This window comes from Cherax quadricarinatus, chromosome 9 (assembly GCF_038502225.1).
Source record: "Cherax quadricarinatus isolate ZL_2023a chromosome 9, ASM3850222v1, whole genome shotgun sequence".
Classification (NCBI taxonomy): Eukaryota; Metazoa; Arthropoda; class Malacostraca; order Decapoda; family Parastacidae; genus Cherax; species Cherax quadricarinatus.
The window spans coordinates 6986673-7007623 of NC_091300.1; the positions used below are offsets into that span (position 1 = coordinate 6986673).

General features: G+C 47.6%; 1 long non-coding RNA gene across 1 annotated transcript in view; it reads left to right on the forward strand.

Moving 5' to 3' along the window:
- The first annotated feature begins 2778 nt into the window (after positions 1-2778).
- The window catches only part of LOC138852459 (uncharacterized), a 123997-nt gene continuing 105824 nt past the window's right edge, over positions 2779-20951 (forward strand). Inside the window, exon 1 of the long non-coding RNA XR_011391763.1 lies at positions 2779-2983. This is a non-coding gene — a long non-coding RNA (uncharacterized lncRNA). The remainder of the gene's footprint in view (positions 2984-20951) is intronic.

Sequence of the window (20951 nt, forward strand, 5' to 3'; positions counted from 1 at the left end):
GCCGTCTTTCAGTGTGTGTCCTTTCCTCTCTCTCCTGAAACCCGTAGATAAACACTGATTTAGCCCTTTCCTCCTCCCATTGCCTCTCCCTCTGTGACTCTGGTTCCTGTCTGTACATGGTCATTTTCTCTCTTGTTTTTTCCAGTGGCTCTTGGTAGCATTGTTGTGCCTCTGCATTTGACCTAATCCCCTCTTCGCCTGCACCCAGCTGCTCTCCCCGTTCACTCCTTGGCCCTTCTTGGCAGGCTGATATGGCCTCAGCATAATTCATATCTCCCTCTTTCCTGTTCGGCCTCTATGCTTCATATGCTGTGTCTTCTGTGGTCAATGCCCATGCAACTTGCTTCAGCCTGTTTACCTCATCTTCTAGGACCTTTATCCTGGTTATTGCAGTTTCGGCTTGTGCCTCCCAATTCTTCTTCTCCTTCTCCAACCTCTCTTCTAATTTCACAGAAAGCTCTGTTTCCATTTTTTCAGAAAGCTGTCCTAATTTTCTCTCCCACTATTGTTCCATCCTTTTCCACTGCTCCTCCATCCACTCCTCCCTACCAGAACCATTCTCATCTTTGTCACTACCACTGATTACTGCTAGCAGTTACTGAACGCCTTAAAAACACTAAAGTTCTCGGAGCCTTGTGTCCCCACGTCTGCTGACTGACTGTGTGTGTGTGTGTGTGTGTGTGTGTGTGTGTTTTGCGAGGGTGAAGGACCGGGGTTAAAAGTTGGTGTTCCATATTTACGTTTTGTTTATATTTTGATTTCTTCTCGCTGTATTTCCATTTCTTTACCTGTTGTGTTAGGCTACAGTGTTTATCTGGCTGACTCTCTCAAACAAGTGTCCTTACACACTGAGAGAGGTGTGCGTGTACTCCCGTGTACGTACACACTGACAGAGGAGAGTGTATCCTTTGTACGTACACACTGAGAGGTGTGTGTGTGTTTGTGTCCTGTGTACGTAAACACAGAGAGGTGTGTGTCTGTGTCTTGTGTACGTACACACTGAGGTGTGTGTGTGTGTGTGTGTGTGTCCTCCTGTGTACGTAAACGCTGAGAGACGTGTGTGTGTCCTGTGTACGTACACACTGAGAGAAGTGTGTAACCTATGTACGTACTCTGAGTCTTTAATCTCTTTCCTGGATACTAAAGCAGCTTTAGTGACCACTGCGTCACCGATAGGCTTTATTCATAATAAAAAAATTCTCTCTCACTCTCTCATCTAATGATAAAATTAGCTTAACATGAATATCCCTCAGCTGTGACTACCAATAATAATTTCCATGTGTCAGCCAGTAAAGAATGATGACTGATCAGGATAATTAATATATAATTATAATTATATATTAATCAGCTTGATAATTATCACCGGGTTATTTTGTCAGTATGAGGCAGTGGCAATGATGCATTTAAATACTTATAATAATTGCAATAATCGAAACTGAGGTTCCTACTACTTATAAGTGACGTTATCATGATTATTATTATTATTATTATTATTATTATTATTAATCACACGAGGTGTCGTAGTGTGGGGGGGGGGGGTTGGAGCAGCATCACACTTGGGTTGGTCCACGAGGCCAGTGTCGGTCCACAGGACCAAGAGAGGGCGGTCCAGGGGCTGCGTGGCCCGGGAAGAGGTGGGCAGCGAGCCTCACTGAACAAGTTGGAGGTGATAATAGTGGGTGATGGGGTTGTAATTCATGTGGGCAACAGTTTACTCACCTATTACAACCTTCCCACCGCCTCACACCTTAGTCCTGGGTGGGAAGACCTTCTACTACTACTACTACTACTACTACTACTACTACTACTACTACTACTACTACTACTACTACTACCATCTTAACCCGTTGGGAGGGGGAGAGAAGTGGAGGGGAGAATTGGAAGGAGATGGGGGAGGGGGTATGTCGTGTGCAAGGGAGGGGAGGTGATAGTGGAGGTTGGTTGGGGTGGTTACAGTAGTAGTGGTGATCGTAAAGTTTGGTGATAGCGATTATGACAGTGGTCATGGTGAGGATTATGTTGCTGATGGTGAGTATTATGTTCGTGAAGGTGATGATTATGTTGATATGTTGGTGGTGAATATGTTGGTAATGATGAGCGACAGCTTATGTGGGAAATGGGTGGTAATTATGTTCAGTCTGAGGAAGGAGAGGAGGAGGGGATGTACTTCCAGTTTCTTGAATCAAGAGCTATCCAACAAGACACCTGCGCACTTCCCTCGGATCAAACCTCATTACCTTCCATTCCCCCCCCCCACTAGAATCGTCACCAAGTATAATTTCTTTTTTCACGTGGAAGCGCTAAACTCGTGGGGACATAGTCACGCCTGGGGAATGGGATTATTATTATTATAATCAAAAGAAGCGCTAAGCCACAAGGGCTATACAGCGTGGGGAATGGGAGGCAGTCAAGTTTGACCAAAATAAGGAGAGGAGAGATCCCATTCCCTAAATCAATAGCCCTCCACCGGCAGTGTATATACAGTTGAGAGTTTAACGCCTATTTTCTCGATTAAAGTATTCTTGACAGGTGGTGAACAGGTTACATGCAGCCCTAATAATGTAAACAGTAAAGAGGAATACACTCCTAAATAGTTAGCAAGTGCTCAATATTTGCAACCCAGATAATGATGGAATTACGTAGAAAATGCTATCACGAAATTATTTATGGTATATAAATGCCTGGTATGTGGTCGATAGGCTTCAAACCCAGTTCCCCAAACAAGCAGACTGTCTCAGTGTTGGTGATCACAGTGTGGAGGGTTAGTACATACACACACGTCTCTCATTTGTACACTAACTCTTCTCATTGTCCGTTCTGCAGATTTACCATGGATATCAAGGAACTATCGGGTATCCACTCCTGAAGCTGTGTAACAGATAACATGAGGTACGAGGCTTCTTCCCGGTCATTCCTAGCCAGTAAACAGAAGAATTCGACTCCTCACAATGGCAACCAACGCCTCATCCCCCTCCCAAAGCAGGTAAATTTCTTAAAAAAAAAAAAAAAAGAGCGTGAAACTTTTTATTTAATATAACTTATGATAAATAACGATACCCTTGTTTATAAATAGAATAACTGAAATACCATGTGATTTACATAGTGGAAGAGTAAAAACCAGGGCTGGGTTCATGTTACTCCAGCACAGCCTGAATACCTTCCATCCCATCCCCCCAGGCGCTGTATAATCCTACGGGTTTAGCGCTCCCCCATGATTATAATACTCCTCCAGCAGACATGTGAGCAGCTGACGGCATTCTTGCAGGACCAGTGATGTAATGGAAAGCCTAATTAGGTGTAAAATCTATTAGGCAAGTAGTTGTTGTTGTTGTTATTATATTTTCTAATTTTTATTTTTTTAATTTGATTTTTTATTTGATTTTTTATTTTTATTAATTATTGATTATTCGATATTATCGTTTTTAATTATTATTGCTTGTATTAATTTTATTGATATAATCATTATATTTGTTAATAATATATTGTTTTTTTTTTATTTTGGGTAATATTTTCCTGTTTTTCTTTATATATGTATATATATATATATACCGAGAGATGCACTTTGTGTATATATTCTAATAAATGCACTAGTCTCTGTGTATATCGAACAGATAAAGATAATAATGATTAATTATTATTAAAGTTTATAAATGTAGAGAGAAAATAAAGGAATAAAGTAAGACAATCACAGCGACAAATAGAGCTACAGCGAGAGAATAATTAACTCGTTAATCATGTACATTTCAACATCATCAAGGTGGCAACATTTAGTTCGTGAACCAACCTGTTAGTCTACACTATATTTCTCTCTCTCTCTCTCTCTCTCTCTCTCTCTCTCTCTCTCTCTCTCTCTCTCTCTCTCTCTCTCTCTCTCTCTCTCTCTCTCTCTCTCTCTCTCTCTCTCTCTCTCTCTCTCTCTAAGCGTCTTCATTAGACTCTTGATCCAAGGGATTGGATCTCTTATTCTTCCTTGGATCAAACATGATTACCTCCAGTTATCCTAGTGTTGTACGCCTTCCCACGAATATTCTTTCTTCTCCTCTCCCTCCCTATTACTCTCCCCCTCATTTCTTCCTTACTCGTTTTTCTCCCTTGTCCACCTCCTTTGTCTTCATGTCCATCCTTGTTCTCCTTCCCGTCTTCCCTCCTTGTCTCTCCCTTTCCTCCCTCCCAATACTTCCTGTCCTCCCCCTCTATCTTCCCATTATAACGTATTGGTCTATAAAAACATTATCTCTTAATTCGATATTTTCACATCAGTGTAGCTACTCAGTGCCCGATAATCTCTCTCATGTTAACCAAATTTAACCTAGTAATCATGACGCCTTATATTGAATGTCAGGATTCGAGGATATCGTATCGAACGATCGCAACCATTATTAGCGTTGTCTTGTCACGTGTTCGAATCCCTCCTACTTGTCCAGTTATGAAATATGATGTTTAACACTCTCCTATACTTTCCTGGCTATGAAAATAAATATTCACAGGGCTGCTTCACTATTGCACGTATTTTAAACTTTACCTGCAAAAAAAAATAATTATTGTAATTGCGTTTGGAAATTTTTGAACGCAAGGTGTTCAGATGGCGTGAATCCCGTGGGTCAGGGTAGTCGTGCGTTGTGCGGTCGCAGAGCAGAACGCATGGACGGAGCGTAATGGTTACACATAGTGATTTACACCTCTATTTACCTAGGGACAAAAACATCAACATGGCTGGAGGCTGACAAATGGTTGATGGAAGACATGTTGAATGAAGGGTAAATAAAGTGACTCTTTATTAAAAACTCCAAACAAAACGGCTAAATTTCACTTGTACAAGTCTTCTGATAATTTACGATATTAACGTTAAAGCTTAACGCAAAAGGTGAAAGAAACAAGAGTAGCTAAACGGAGCAACAAAAAACAAGAAAGCTAATGGAGAAGTGCTGTAATATAAATGAAAAAAGAAAAACACTCAGTAAGGAAAATAGAAAAGCTGGTCGAAACATGTTAAAAGTCGGGGAGAAAATAAGTGAAAAAAAAAAATTGCTCCACAAGGAGGGGGATAGAAAATCTATACCCGAAGCTGTGATATCGAGTCCCACAGGAGAGACTAGACGATCCTCAGGTAATTACACTTCTTAACCCCCGAGTGGGGTTCCAACTGGTGATCTCGCGCGCATCACAGCCCAGAAATTTATCGCTCTAATCAGACTCCAGATTGTGTTACAGGGTGAGGAGCGGCGGCCTCGCCATATTTCCACCAACCACTGGCTGCAAATGAGAACGTCACAGCCTCGGAGAGGTGGTAAGGAGGTCGCAAAAAATATTGTCGGAAACAGCGCGTTTATCGATTATTGTTTACAGGGTGGGGGAAAATGTGTTTTGTTTTTTGGACTCGTGCTTTTGTTTGACCAACTGTTCGAGTTTAATTTTGATTTTTTTACTTTTAAGTCTCTCTCCTCTTCCCCTCCCTACAAATCTCATTTATTTTCTTATTAATTTTTTTTATATCTTCCTCGTCCTCATTGTGTGTGTTCACTTCTACCATTTGTGATCAGAAACTTCCCGTTTGTGCTATTAAAATCTCTCGCAAACAGCAAAGAAACACCATTAATTCACGCTAACGGAAAAACAAATAACCAAGCAGTAAGCCATTGATCGAAAAGATTAAAAAAAAAAACAGATGTGATGACTACTTTACGTTTCAATTTGGGGCCGGATACAACAAGGTGTGGATAATTACGGTGATCTGGAACCAAGAGGCGATCCCTTTGTTGATATAGAAGTGACCTGCTAAACACCACAATTTGACCCTCTCCTCCCTCCCCCCATCTATCCACCACTACCTATGTTGTCTTCCTCCCTCCCTCTCCCTCTCGCACTTCCACTCCCTCTCTGCAACCACTAATTAGTACCCAGGAGGTGTAAAAAGGTATTTGGTTTACAGCACAAAACAATATAATTACGTGCATGCAACAAAAACAAATCATGAAAGAAAACGGGCTTATTACAGATACTTAAAGAAAACGAACGTAACCCAGACACATGAAAATAGAAAACGGATTTAGCACATTCTCGTGAAGAAAATGTTTGTCACCGTTAAAGAAAACGGATGTGTTGCTTACTCAAAGAAAACGGGCGGATCGCACACTTAAAGAAAACGAGTGTCGTATACATACCATTTATCTCCCAGCCCGACACTAGGCTGCGAAATGACCTAATCAACTAAGTTGTTGAAACCGGCATACACGTACTGTGACACTTGAGAGAAGAAAATTACTATACGAATTGATGAACGATACATAGCCAAAAAAAAAAAAAAAAGGTTGCCTCAGGAAAGTCTTCCACTGGTCTCCAGTAATGGTCTGATAGTGTTGTTAAATAAAGGTTAGGTAGAATGTTCAGGGAGCAAAAAATGATATAAGGTCTTCAGAATGATCTAACGGTCTAAATAACGGTCTGATATATTCTGTTGGGAGTATTAGTGATCTTATGATTCAGGAAATAAATACCTGTCAGTGTAAGGTGTAGAGTGGTTCTACCAGCCGAGGAAATGAGGGGTTCATGTTCAGAGTTTCAGTTCACACACACACACACACACACACACACACACACACACACACACACACACACACACACACACACACACACGCGCGCGCGCAAGTGATGTAGTAGAGGCAGGAGCCATACATAGTTTCAAGACGAGGTATGATGAAGCTCATGGAGCAGGGAGAGGGAGGACTCAGTAGCGGTCAGTGAAGAGTCTGGGCCCCTGCAACCACAATTAGGTGAGCACACACACACACACACACACACACACACACACACACACACACACACACACACACACACACACACACACACACACACACACACACACACACACCTAGCCAAGCACGTAAAGAAACTAGAGAAAGTGCAAAGGTTTGTAACAAGACTAGTCCCAGAGCTAAGAGGTATGTCCTACGAGGAGAGGTTAAGGGAAATCAACCTGACGACACTGGAGGACAAGAGAGATAGGGGGGACATGATAACGACATACAAAATACTGAGAGGAATTGACAAGGTGGACAAAGATAGGATGTTGCAGAGATTGGACACAGTAACAAGGGGACACAGTTGGAAGTTGAAGACACAGATGAATCACAGGGATGTTAGGAAGTATTTCTTCAGCCACAGAGTAGTCAGGAAGTGGAATAGTTTGGGAAGCGATGTAGTGGAGGCAAAATCCATACACAGATTTAAGCAGAGGTATGATAAAGCTCACGGCACAGGAGAGTGACCTAGTACCGACCGGTGAAGAGGCGGGGCCAGGAGCTTGGACTCGACCCCTGCAACCTCAACTAGGTGAGTACACACACACACACACACACACACACACACACGGACATACCTCAGATATAGAATCAAGTGGAGGGGTTGGGAGACACCTTCCTTATGACCCAAAACGCACACTAATCATCTCGTATCATCGCCTCTTAAGGTGTCGAACAAGTGGAGACGCTCCTCCTCCTCCTATTTAATGGCATCTCAGCGGTGTCTTGCAGCATCACTTGGTGTTGGTAACCCTCATGGCCAGCCAGCGGGAGGATTCAACACCCCCACCACCCAGCTTCACGCTCTTCCATTGAAAGTAATGTAGAGGAGAGAATAGTGATTTTTCTTACTTTAATACGTATTATTTAGGGTCGTCCATGATACCCCAAGATGAATTGAATTACAGGTCTTGAACCCGAGGCGACGGGGCTATTTGTTGGTGGCGTGTCTGTGGTTCACCCTGATGAAGGCTTGTTATTATTGCTGGTGGTGGTAGGGGGGTCGGTGGTTGTTGTTGTGGTGCTTGGGGAGGTTGGTGGTTTGATTAGGGTGGGGGTGATAGTGGTATTTGTGAGGGTGAGAGGGTATAATGAGGGTGGGGGTGGTTTTAGTAATACTCTCTCTCTCTCTCTCTCTCTCTCTCTCTCTCTCTCTCTCTCTCTCTCTCTCTCTCTCTCTCTCTCTCTCTCTCTCTCTCTCTCTCTCTCTCTCTCTCCATACGGTTTTTTACAGGGCAAAGTTAACAGTTCCTAATTTTATTTACAAGCTAAGAGCTGTTACCTCTCATCCCTCGCTCTCTCCCCACTCTCCTCTCTTCTGCCTCTTTCCGCTCTTTCTTCCCCTGCTCTTCCTCCTGTCATAACCTGTTACTACACCAATCATGCATTCACTTAGGGATTTTATGAACTATATTTAGTAATAAACACCTAGCAAGTAGTCCTCAAGAAGACGTACAAAATATAACACACAGTCAGTTAACCTTCACGAATACATGCTTGTTTTCTAAGTATCCCTGAAGAGGTACCCTTAAGTGCTTGAGTGTTTCTTCCATCAAGGTTTTTGTTTATAACTTAAGAACAACTCATCCGATCGGTTTCAAACTTTTAACGCTGGTGTAATGCAACTATGATACCACAGTGTAAATAGGAATTAAAACCTGAGCACTTTCATGTGCTTGCACACACGTCTTAAGAAGATGTATGTGTGTAAGGACATGAAATCGCTCAGGTTTTACTTCCTATTTTCACAGTGGTATTTTATTTCCATATTTGCAATCACACAATATGCCACTTGTGTTTTTAAAATTTTGTGGTACTTAATTGGTGAAATATTTTGAGTGTTCTTAATGACCTGAATCTTCAATGACTGACTTAACTTGCAAAAGGAATAGCAAGTTTTAGGGGTTACACTGTGTAAGTGAAAATTACCAGTTATCTAACATAGTTAATAAACTTAGCATTGTTGAAATCCATACCTGGAGGGTATACCTGGGAGGGGTGTTCCAGGGGTCAACGCCCCCGCGGCCCGGTCCATGACTAGGCCTCGCTGTGGATCATTATGATAATTGAAGAATCTTCTGGTTGGCTTCAAACTCTTTAGCCCTGGTGGGTTTTGATCTAAGGAAGGTTTATTTTAGTGGGATGCATAAATCTGAGCTTGCTTGGTTTATTAAATCAATTATTTTTTATACAAGCCTGTAAGAAATTCAAAATAGTAAAATTTATTCACACATTTCACTATGATTTTTCGAATACTCTGGCCTAGAAGAAAGACTTGTGGGTACCTGGAGTATACCTGGAGAGGGTTTCGGGGGTTAACGCCCCCGCGGCTCGGTCTGAGACGAGGCCTCGTGGTGGATCAGGGTCTGATCAACCAGGCTGTTAAGATCATTGTTGGTTTCAGGACAAATAAACCACCTCCCCTGATAAACAATATCAGAAACACTGTAAACAGTGCTCTGTCATAGGCAGAACAAGCTTTCATTGGGACTACCTTTCACTAAGGGTTTGGCGAAATGTTGTCCCAGTGGAAGTTAGTTCCGAATATTGTCTATGTCCATCCAGTCCATTCTGTTGGCAACACGCCTCTGCTCCCACTCTCAATACCGCCGCCCCAAGACGCTAAAATCTATGGACGTCGCCCGATAAGTTTCACATGCACATATTTTTACATTGTATTGCCTGAGCATACGTATGCATACGCACGCACATGAATACATACGCATGCGCAAGAACACATCCCGTAATGAAATACTTGTTCCTTGTTTTAGCATTCTTTTTTATGATTTTTAACAATTTGTAGGAATTTTATTTACTTCGTGTACAGCATCGTCGGTTACTAAATGAAGAGGGAATATAAACACATGTGACTGATCAAGAGTAACACTTTTGTGACTGATCTCACCACTGTTTTTTAAGCAGTGGTGAGTTCCCTGAAACCCAGCTGCTACCCTCTCTGGTATGCACCGTCAGGAATTAAGAGCAAGGAAAATGAAAACAACTGACTCGGTAAGAGCTCTACCGATGCAGTCGTCACCCACGTTACTCCGGTTGAGGATAAACCTGCAGTGGTTGTCAGGATGGTTGTTGGAGTTCTTGAGCTTTCACACTTCTCGTACCTTACTTGAATATTGAGAATCCTACACCCTTTCCTGGCTCCCCAGCCACCGTGGTGACCCCTGGGTGGAAAATGGATTTGCTAAGAACTTATCTCGGGTATTAATTAGGCTTTTAATGCAGTTTTATGTGTTCTAACTCCTTCCTAGTGAAGACCTAACCACGGCTGCAGCATCTACCACTATGCAACACAGATTTACTAATTGTTCCTGCTACAAAATAAATGTTCAATAAATTGATATCAAACTTAGCGTGTGATCAGTGTCTCGTTCATCAACTTCATCAGTTTTCTAAATCATTTATATAATACTGATAACACATCTGACTCCTCGTCCACGTTATTTACATTCCCTCGTCGTATTGAAAAGTGAAATGAGAGTAATGCGGTAGCAGATTATTACAGCAACAAAATATCAGAAGCATTCGCATTACAGCCATCCTAACACAAGAAAGGCAGTAAGCCGAAATGCTTTCCTCAGTTGGTGCTCAGGAAGTGTAGTCCTCACACATGCTGGTACAAGAGGAACCAGCTATAAAATGTGCGTCCAGCTAGAATTTCAGAATCGGCCCAACACCGGAGTAGATTTTCGTTTGTCGAGTCCTCGAGGCTTTCGAGGACGACACCCAGACAAGGTAACCGTGTGCTAACTTCCACAGTCTGGTCCTGTGGATGGGTACAGTGACTAGCAGGCTGATATCACTGCTTGACAGTGACAGAAACCAACTCAAGTGTTGTAACAGAGTATACTTTGACCGCACAATAAAATAGTGCACATCATAGGCAGTGTCCTATTTACACACACACACACACACACACACACACACACACACACACACACACACACATGCGCCTAGATCTCCCCGGGAGATATCATCTGGCTGTAAATTTCGCTACGTGTACTATAATTACTGCAAACTCTAAAGCCCAATTAATTATTCATAATGATCGGCTGCGCCATCAGGGGTAATTACCCTACGGAGCACCCAACTAGGCACCCACTCCGAGAGGCATGTTATATACACATTATTACTCCCAAAAATTCCCCCCCCCCCCCACACCACTTCCCCTCCTCCTCTTCCCCGTCCTAATCTTCTCCTTTCTTGTCCTCTTCTCCTTTAATTCTCCCTTTTTTATATTCCCCTCTACCTATTCGCCTTTCTCCCATTTTTTCCTCTTTCTCTTATTTCATCTCTCTCGTCTTCCTACTTCTACTGTAAATATTTCTCCTCTACCACCTCCTATTCCCCTTTGTCTTATCCTCTCTTCTTTCTTTTCTTAGTTCTCTTTTCATCTTCCCTCTCCATTTTCCATTCGATTCTCTTCTTGGTTTCCTTCTCTCTTCTTTCCCATATTCATTACTCCTCTCTACCCGCTCTTTCTTTTTCTTTCTCTCTATATCCTCTTCTCTGTTTTTCTTCTATCTTCTTCCCCCTTTCCTCTTTTCTCTTATTCCTTTCTACCACTACCTCTTTCATCCCCTGTATTCTTATACCTCTCTCTCCCTCCTTAGTTTCTCTTCTTACCCCTCTCTTCTAATTTCTCTCTATTCCTTCCTCTTCTTTATAGCAGGTCTGTCCCCCTCCCATTCTCCTTCCCCTCATATCAGTCTTCCCCTCCCTCCCCTCGCTTCCCCTCCCGCCCCTCGCTTCCCCTCCCCCCTCCCCCTGCTACTAAGTGCTGCATCACTGCCTAGTTTTCCTCTCCTTTCCTCACGTAAGGCGACAGGAATTTTTTTTTTCAATTTGCCTCTCCCTGACCCCTCCTCCCTTCCCCCTTTCCTGTCTATCCTCCCATCACCGGAAATTTACCCCTTCCACCCCTCTTCCCCTCCTACACCCCCATTCCCCACCACCACTACGCGACCTGGAAATTTCTTTGCGTCCGAGTGGCCACTGATGGCCCGGCGTGTGTGGCCACTGATGGCCCGGCGTTCATGGTGCCACAATGATCTTTTAATAACATAATAACGCCAGGTTATCGCATTCCCAATTATGGCGGCTCCTTAACACACCATCGCCAGGAGATGGGAAGAGGTGTGGTGATGGGTGCCTCCAGTGTTTGTAACCCATCACCAGGAGATGGGATGGAGGGAGGGAAGACTGGAATTAGGGAATGAGGAAGGGAGGGTAGGCAGGACGGAGGAAACAAAGAGGACAAAAGGATGGTGGAATAGAGATGGAGAGGACATAAGGATGGAGAGAGGACCGCCTTGCAGATAGATCCAAGCCTGCATCACCACTGGTATACTCAGATATATGCTGGTGGGGCGAGGGGGGAAGGGGGAAGGTGCACGATATATCATCCCGGGGTATACTAACTCAGGATATATACACACCCCCGGTATTAAGCATTCTTAGCCTCGGATGATATCATCGGACGCGGCGCAGAATTGAGTTATTTTTCATGGCGTGTAAATATTGCAAGGTTATACTTTGCTGGGTTTAAAGATAGTCTTTATCATTATTTATATTTAATGAGGTGCTGGGAATATGGACGAGATGTTGTTGGCCTGCAGTTATTGTAGCTAGGAGCCGCCAGTCCTAGCTTCTTCTCAGCAGGTCGTCCTAGCTTCACCTCAGCCGCCAGTCCTAGGAAGGTGAAGTGTGTATCCCTGGAGATATACACACGGGAGGTGATGGTGAGGGAGGGAAGGTGATGGATGGTGATGGAGGGAAAGTGATGGATGATGATGGAGGGAAGGTGATGGTGAAGGAGGGAAAGAGAGAGGAAGGGTGATGGAAGGCAAGGGAGGGAAGGCGAATGGACGGAGGGAGGGATGGTGAAGACAGGCGGAAGAGAAAATAAAGGAAGACAGAACAGGAGGGGAAAGAAGTGGGAATAGGAGACGAGGAAACTAGAGAAGGAAGATGAGAGGAGGTGTTGGAGGCGAGGTAAGAAGCGGAGGAGGGGGGGAGGGGGAGGGGGAGAGGGAGGGGGAGGGGGAGTTAAGACTGACCATCCTTGGTCTTCTCACCCCAATTAAAAATAAACGTGTGTTTAAGTGACTTGTAAATTGTGTGGCGTGTCCCTCTGCTGTGTTGTGTGGCGTGTCATTCTGCTGTGTTGTGTGGCGTGTCCCTCTGCTGTGTGGCGTGTCCCTCTGCTGTGTTGTGTGGCGTGTCCCTCTGCTGTGTTGTGTGGCGTGTCCCTCTGCTGTGTGGCGTGTCCCTCTGCTGTGTTGTGTGGCGTGTCCCTCTGCTGTGTGGCGTGTCCCTCTTCTGTGTTGTGTGGCGTGTCCCTCTGCTGTGTGACGTGTCCCTCTGCTGTGTTGTGTGGCGTGTCCCTCTGCTGTGTTGTGTGGCGTGTCCCTCTGATGTGTGGCGTGTCCCTCTGCTGTGTTGTGTGGCGTGTCCCTCTGCTGTGTTGTGTGGCGTGTCCCTCTGCTGTGTTGTGTGGCGTGTCCCTCTGCTGTGTTGTGTGGCGTGTCCCTCTGCTGTGTGGCGTGTCCCTCTGCTGTGCTGTGTAGCGTGTCCCTCTGCTGTGTGGCGTGTCCCTCTGCTGTGTTGTGTGGCGTGTTCCTCTGCTGTGTTGTGTGGCGTGTCCCTCTGCTGTGTTGTGTGGCGTGCCCCTCTGCTGTGTTGTGTGGCGTGTCCCTCTGCTGTGTGGCGTGTCCCTCTGCTGTGTGGCGTGTCCCTTTGCTGTGTTGTGTGGCTTGTCCCTCTGCTGTGTGGCGTGCCCCTCTGCTGTGTTGTGTGGCGTGTCCCTCTGCTGTGTTGTGTGGCGTGTCCCTTTGCTGTGTTGTGTGGCTTGTCCCTCTGCTGTGTTGTGTGGCGTGTCCCTCTGCTGTGTTGTGTGGCGTGTCCCTCTGCTGTGTGTGTGGCGTGTCCCTCTGCTGTGTTGTGTGGCGTGTCCCTCTGCTGTGTTGTGTGGCGTGTCCCTCTGCTGTGTGGCGTGTCCCTCTGCTGTGTTGTGTGGCGTGTCCCTCTGCTGTGTGGCATGTCCCTCTGCTGTGTTGTGTGGCGTGTCCCTCTGCTGTGTTGTGTGGCGTGTCCCTCTGCTGTGTGGCGTGTCCCTCTGCTGTGTTGCGTGTCCCTCTGCTGTGTTGTGTGGCGTGTCCCTCTGCTGTGTGGCGTGTCCCTCTGTTGTGCTGTGTGGCGTGTCCCTCTGCTGTGTTGTGTGGCGTGTCCCTCTGCTGTGTTGCGTGTCCCTCTGCTGTGTGGCGTGTCCCTCTGTTGTGCTGTGTGGCGTGTCCCTCTGCTGTGTTGTGTGGCGTGTCCCTCTGCTGTGTGGCGTGTCCCTCTTCTGTGTTGTGTGGCATGTCCCTCTGTTGTGCTGTGTGGCGTGTCACTCTGCTGTGTTGTGTGGCGTGTCCCTCTGCTGTGTTGTGTGGCGTGTCCCTTTGCTGTGTTGTGTGGCTTGTCCCTCTGCTGTGTTGTGTGGCGTGTCCCTCTGCTGTGTGGCGTGTCCCTCTTCTGTGTTGTGTGGCTTGTCCCTCTGCTGTGTGGCGTGTCACTCTGCTGTGTTGTGTGGCGTGTCCCTCTGCTGTGTTGTGTGGCGTGTCCCTTTGCTGTGTTGTGTGGCTTGTCCCTCTGCTGTGTTGTGTGGCGTGTCCCTCTGCTGTGTTGTGTGGCGTGTCCCTCTGCTGTGTTGTGTGGCGTGTCCCTCTGCTGTGTTGTGTGGCGTGTCCCTCTGCTGTGTTGTGTGGCGTGTCCCTCTGCTGTGTGGCGTGTCCCTCTGCTGTGTTGTGTGGCGTGTCCCTCTGCTGTGTGGCGTGTCCCTCTGCTGTGTTGTGTGGCGTGTCCCTCTGCTGTGTTGTGTGGCGTGTCCCTCTGCTGTGTTGTGTGGCGTGTCCCTCTGCTGTGTGGCGTGTCCCTCTGCTGTGTTGTGTGGCGTGTCCCTCTGCTGTGTGGCGTGTCCCTCTGCTGTGTTGTGTGGCGTGTCCCTCTGCTGTGTGGCGTGTCCCTCTGCTGTGTTGTGTGGCGTGTCCCTCTGCTGTGTGGCGTGTCCCTCTGCTGTGTTGCGTGTCCCTCTGCTGTGTTGTGTGGCGTGTCCCTCTGCTGTGTGGCGTGTCCCTCTGTTGTGCTGTGTGGCGTGTCCCTCTGCTGTGTTGTGTGGCGTGTCCCTCTGCTGTGTTGCGTGTCCCTCTGCTGTGTGGCGTGTCCCTCTGTTGTGCTGTGTGGCGTGTCCCTCTGCTGTGTTGTGTGGCGTGTCCCTCTGCTGTGTGGTGTGTCCCTCTTCTGTGTTGTGTGGCGTGCCCCTCTGCTGTGTTGTGTGGCGTGCCCCTCTGCTGTGTTGTGTGGCGTGTCCCTCTGAAGTGTTGTGTGGCGTGTCCCTCTGCTGTGTGGCGTGTCCCTCTGCTGTGTTGTGTGGCGTGTCCCTCTGCTGTGTTGTGTGGCGTGTCCCTCTGCTGTGTGGCGTGTCCCTCTGCTGTGTTGTGTGGCGTGTCCCTCTGCTGTGTTGTGTGGCGTGTCCCTCTGCTGTGTGGCGTGTCCCTCTGCTGTGTGGTGTGTCCCTCTGCTGTGTTGTGTGGCGTGTCCCTCTGCTGTGTGGCGTGTCCCTCTGTTGTGCTGTGTGGCGTGTCCCTCTGCTGTGTTGTGTGGCGTGTCCCTCTGCTGTGTTGCGTGTCCCTCTGCTGTGTGGCGTGTCCCTCTGTTGTGCTGTGTGGCGTGTCCCTCTGCTGTGTTGTGTGGCGTGTCCCTCTGCTGTGTGGCGTGTCCCTCTTCTGTGTTGTGTGGCATGTCCCTCTGTTGTGCTGTGTGGCGTGTCACTCTGCTGTGTTGTGTGGCGTGTCCCTCTGCTGTGTTGTGTGGCGTGTCCCTTTGCTGTGTTGTGTGGCTTGTCCCTCTGCTGTGTTGTGTGGCGTGTCCCTCTGCTGTGTTGTGTGGCGTGTCCCTCTGCTGTGTTGTGTGGCGTGTCCCTCTGCTGTGTTGTGTGGCGTGTCCCTCTGCTGTGTTGTGTGGCGTGTCCCTCTGCTGTGTGGCGTGTCCCTCTGCTGTGTTGTGTGGCGTGTCCCTCTGCTGTGTGGCGTGTCCCTCTGCTGTGTTGTGTGGCGTGTCCCTCTGCTGTGTTGTGTGGCGTGTCCCTCTGCTGTGTTGGCGTGTCCCTCTGCTGTTTGGCGTGTCCCTCTTCTGTGTTGCGTGGCGTGTCCCTCTGGTGTGTGGCGTGTCCCTCTGCTATGTGGCGTGTCCCTCTGCTGTGTTGTGTGGCGTGTCCCTCTGCTGTGTGGCGTGCCCCTCTGCTGTGTGGCGTGCCCCTCTGCTGTGTTGTGTGGCGTGTCCCTCTGCTGTGTGGCGTGTCCCTCTGTTGTGCTGTGTGGCGTGTCCCTCTGCTGTGTTGTGTGGCGTGTCCCTCTGCTGTGTTGCGTGTCCCTCTGCTGTGTGGCGTGTCCCTCTGTTGTGCTGTGTGGCGTGTCCCTCTGCTGTGTTGTGTGGCGTGTCCCTCTGCTGTGTGGCGTGTCCCTCTTCTGTGTTGTGTGGCGTGTCCCTCTGTTGTGCTGTGTGGCGTGACCCTCTGCTGTGTTGTGTGGCGTGTCCCTCTGCTGTGTGGCGTGTCCCTCTGCTGTGTTGTGTGGCGTGTCCCTCTGAAGTGTTGTGTGGCGTATCCCTCTGCTGTGTTGTGTGGCGTGTCCCTCTGCTGTGTTGTGTGGCGTGTCCCTCTGCTGTGTTGTGTGGCGTGTCCCTCTGAAGTGTTGTGTGGCGTGTCCCTCTGCTGTGTGGCGTGTCCCTCTGCTGTGTTGTGTGGCGTGTCCCTCTGCTGTGTTGTGTGGCGTGTCCCTCTGCTGTGTTGTGTGGCGTGTCCCTCTGCTGTGTTGTGTGGCGTGTCCCTCCGCTGTGTTGCGTGTCCCTCTGCTGTGTGGCGTGTCCCTCTGCTGTGTTGTGTGGCGTGTCCCTCTGCTGTGTTGTGTGGCGTGTCCCTCTGCTGTGTTGTTTGGCGTGTCCCTTTGCTGTGTTGTGTGGCTTGTCCCTCTGCTGTGTTGTGTGGCGTGTCCCTCTGCTGTGTTGTGTGGCGTGTCCCTCTGCTGTGTTGTGTGGCGTGTCCCTCTGCTGTGTTGTGTGGCGTGTCCCTCTGCTGTGTTGTGTGGCGTGTCCCTCTGCTGTGTTGCGTGTCCCTCTGCTGTGTGGCGTGTCCCTCTGTTGTGCTGTGTGGCGTGTCCCTCTGCTGTGTTGTGTGGCGTGTCCCTCTGCTGTGTGGCGTGTCCCTCTTCTGTGTTGTGTGGCGTGTCCCTCTGTTGTGCTGTGTGGCGTGTCCCTCTGCTGTGTTGTGTGGCGTGTCCCTCTGCTGTGTTGTGTGGCGTGTCCCTTTGCTGTGTTGTGTGGCGTGTCCCTCTGCTGTGTTGTGTGGCGTGTCCCTCTGCTGTGTTGTGTGGCGTGTCCCTCTGCTGTGTTGTGTGGCGTGTCCCTCTGCTGTGTTGTGTGGCGTGTCCCTCTGCTGTGTTGTGTGGCGTGTCCCTCTGCTGTGTGGCGTGTCCCTCTGCTGTGTTGTGTGGCGTGTCCCTCTGCTGTGTGGCGTGTCCCTCTGCTGTGTTGTGTGGCGTGTCCCTCTGCTGTGTGGCGTGTCCCTCTGCTGTGTTGCGTGTCCCTCTGCTGTGTTGTGTGGCGTGTCCCTCTGCTGTGTGGCGTGTCCGTCTGTTGTGCTGTGTGGCGTGTCCCTCTGCTGTGTTGTGTGGCGTGTCCCTCTGCTGTGTTGCGTGTCCTTCTGCTGTGTGGCGTGTCCCTCTGTTGTGCTGTGTGGCGTGTCCCTCTGCTGTGTTGTGTGGCGTGTCCCTCTGCTGTGTGGCGTGTCCCTCTTCAGTGTTGTGTGGCGTGTCCCTCTGTTGTGCTGTGTGGCGTGTCCCTCTGCTGTGTTGTGAGGCGTGTCCCTCTGCTGTGTGGCGTGTCCCTCTGCTGTGTTGTGTGGCGTGTCCCTCTGAAGTGTTGTGTGGCGTGTCCCTCTGCTGTGTTGTGTGGCGTGTCCCTCTGCTGTGTTGTGTGGCGTGTCCCTCTGCTGTGTTGTGTGGCGTGTCCCTCTGAAGTGTTGTGTGGCGTGTCCCTCTGAAGTGTTGTGTGGCGTGTCCCTCTGCTGTGTTGTGTGGCGTGTCCCTCTGCTGTGTTGTGTGGCGTGTCCCTCTGCTGTGTTGTGTGGCGTGTCCCTCTGCTGTGTGGCGTGTCCCTCTTCTGTGTTGTGTGGCGTGTCCCTCTGCTGTGTTGTGTGGCGTGTCCCTCTGCTGTGTTGTGTGGCGTGTCCCTCTGCTGTGTTGTGTGGCGTGTCCCTCTGCTGTGTTGTGTGGCGTGTCCCTCTGCTGTGTTGTGTGGCGTGTCCCTCTGCTGTGTTGAGGGGAAATAGGGATGAGGCACTTTATGCGGGCTAGGGATGCAATTTATTGACAAGACGTTTCGTTCTCCAGGAACATTCCTGGTGGTCGGAACGTCCAAGTTGATTTAAAAAGCAAATCAGCATTGTGTCGCATAGTGGCTTTCACTTGTCCCAGGGGCCGTCACCGCCGCCAGAGGGCCGCAGTAACACACACATTATCGTCTTCACTAATGTCACACTTGTATTGCCTTTAAAAAATATTAATTTCCGCTGTGTGTGGAGGATACCACCTGTGTCAGGTGGCAATTAAGGTAGACACACCTCCGTAACCTGTGGGAATTTCTGGTTCAGAAACGCCCACATGGTGACAGCTGGAGTCAGAAAAACACACACGCATACGCGATGTACATACGCTTGCGATGTGTATGCTCGTATCTATCCTGTACATACAGGGCACATACAGTGATGGGTGATATTTTATAGGGGTAAGAGGTATACAGGCACACCTGCTCACTTGTTTAGCACATTAGAGCTAGCACAAAACGGGTTTTTCTGGTCACTAGCTTGTGCTGGACAATGAGGATATCTTCAAGCATCCCAGAATGGCAAATGTGGTTAATGCACTTAAATGTGTCATGAAACCTCTGCCCAAATTCATGTCTGCATAAATAACTCATTACGATTATGACCAGATATAATCATGTAAATAGTTCATTACCGCTGTAACTTGTTCTGCTATCAAAATTTAGGGGCCCAGTCACTCTGTAATCTTTTGATTACTGCCCACACCATGGGTATGGATTGCATAATACTGATATTAAACATCAGGCATGAAGTCATAGATAACTGGATATATACCTTTGTAATGTTGACGAATACTTACTAGTCCATGCGTACTAGCCCATGCTAGGCAGCTCTAACTAGCACCCAACTATACCTATTCATGTACCAGTCCTCAGAGCTGTGTTGCGGGCTGTGGGTCGCACGTCTGTTTGCGTGTGGTCAGCAGCAACATCCTGGTTGATTAGGCTTTGATCCACCGCGAGACCTGGTCACAAGCCGGGCCGCGGGGGCGTTGACCCCAGAAACCCCTCTTCGGGTATACTCCAGATATTTGTACGTACACTCTCGTGTACCTGTCCACAGAGCTTAAAAGTTGATAGGAAGGGATAGGAGGTTGTCCTGTAAGAATGTATGTCTCTACCACAGCTCACCAGAGTCTGGTGTTGCAACCTGTATACCAAGTTCCAGTCCACATTAACTATTTGTCTTTCGTGCATATATGTGTGATCAATATCCTTCGGAAATTTTATTTGTTATTATAGGTTAGGTTGAGGTTAACGTATGTTTACCTATATTTAGGCATAATTACTCGACAATAACGAAATAAGAAATAAGGAAGTTTGTGGTGGCGCGCTGGACGTAATGTATATATACCTTTGTTATACCTGTGATGAGTTCCAAGTTTTTTTTACTCCCAGTGGTGTTTGAGAGTGAATTTCTCACGAACGACTAAAAATATAGTCAGCGTTTAATGCCGCCCACAGAACCTTTCAATATGATAATAATAATAATAATAATAATAATAATAATAATAATAATAATTTATTATTATTATTAATAATAATAATAATAATGATAATCAAACAGTGGTTTTTGTACACACGCAGTTTCTCGTCAAACGCTCTGATATCCTTAAGCAGAATGTGTTATCGTGTATCAGCTTCCATGTCAAATAAACCCAATGAAAGGCAGGGGCGTCATAGGCACAATAAGAAAACCCTGTGTCAACATCCGTAGTCCAAGACTTCGATTTGTTACACCAGCAGACATTAGAAAGGGGGCACTAGACCACTACCACCTCCCTGTGCCAGATCAACCAGGCTGTGATGGTTATGTGGGTCGCGAATAGATAGCCTAGTTTATCCAACAATCAAGGTAGCGATCTGGTTTTAATATTAGTGCCATCAGGTTAGTTAATACTTGTGAAGTCTCTCGACGAACGAGATGAGAAGTCGAAGGCGTTTTTACCATCGTTAGATCTCTATTGTTGTTATGGCAGCACAGATGTGCTGGCAGGACTCTCAGATGTGTTGGGAGGACTCTCAAATGTGTTGGCAGGACTTTCAGATGTGTTGGCAGGACTCTGGAGGGAATGAGGATTCGGGGGTCATACTAACCATGTGTCTGTTAGACAATCCGTTTTTTTGCGGGTATTCATCTGCACGACAGTCTCCCCGACAGCTCATCTACCCTGCAATTCATCTGTCCGACAACCTGTCGTGCAGTCCATCTATTTGACAACTCATATATCCTACAGTCCATTTATCCGACAACCCATCTAACCTGCAACACAACTGCCCGACAGACCATCTGTCCTGAAATCCATCTATCCAACAACCCATGTATCCATTAACCCTTCTATCCGCCAGCCCGTCTCTTTGACCTACATCGTCTTTTCGTTCTTCGTGGTGATCCCTATGTCCCTCTTTACATGCGTATTTGTAGTTGTGTTCTGAGAGAGAAAATTGTTCTCGCTCAGTTAAGAGACTTACCGGATCATCAACAACCATTATCAAAACCTCAACACCATACTAACTCACAAGTTATCAGGATTGCTACAAGTCAACAGCAAGGAAAAAAAAAAAAAAAACAGCCGGTAGAGGAGGCATTCCTGATCCCCAATCTGACCTCCTCCTCCATTTCGGCTTCATTCCCTGCTAATTCTAGCTGCATTGGCTTCTAATGTGCACCTTCAGCTCAGGTGTGAACAGCTAGTTAGCATAGTGTTAATGGCAGGTGAG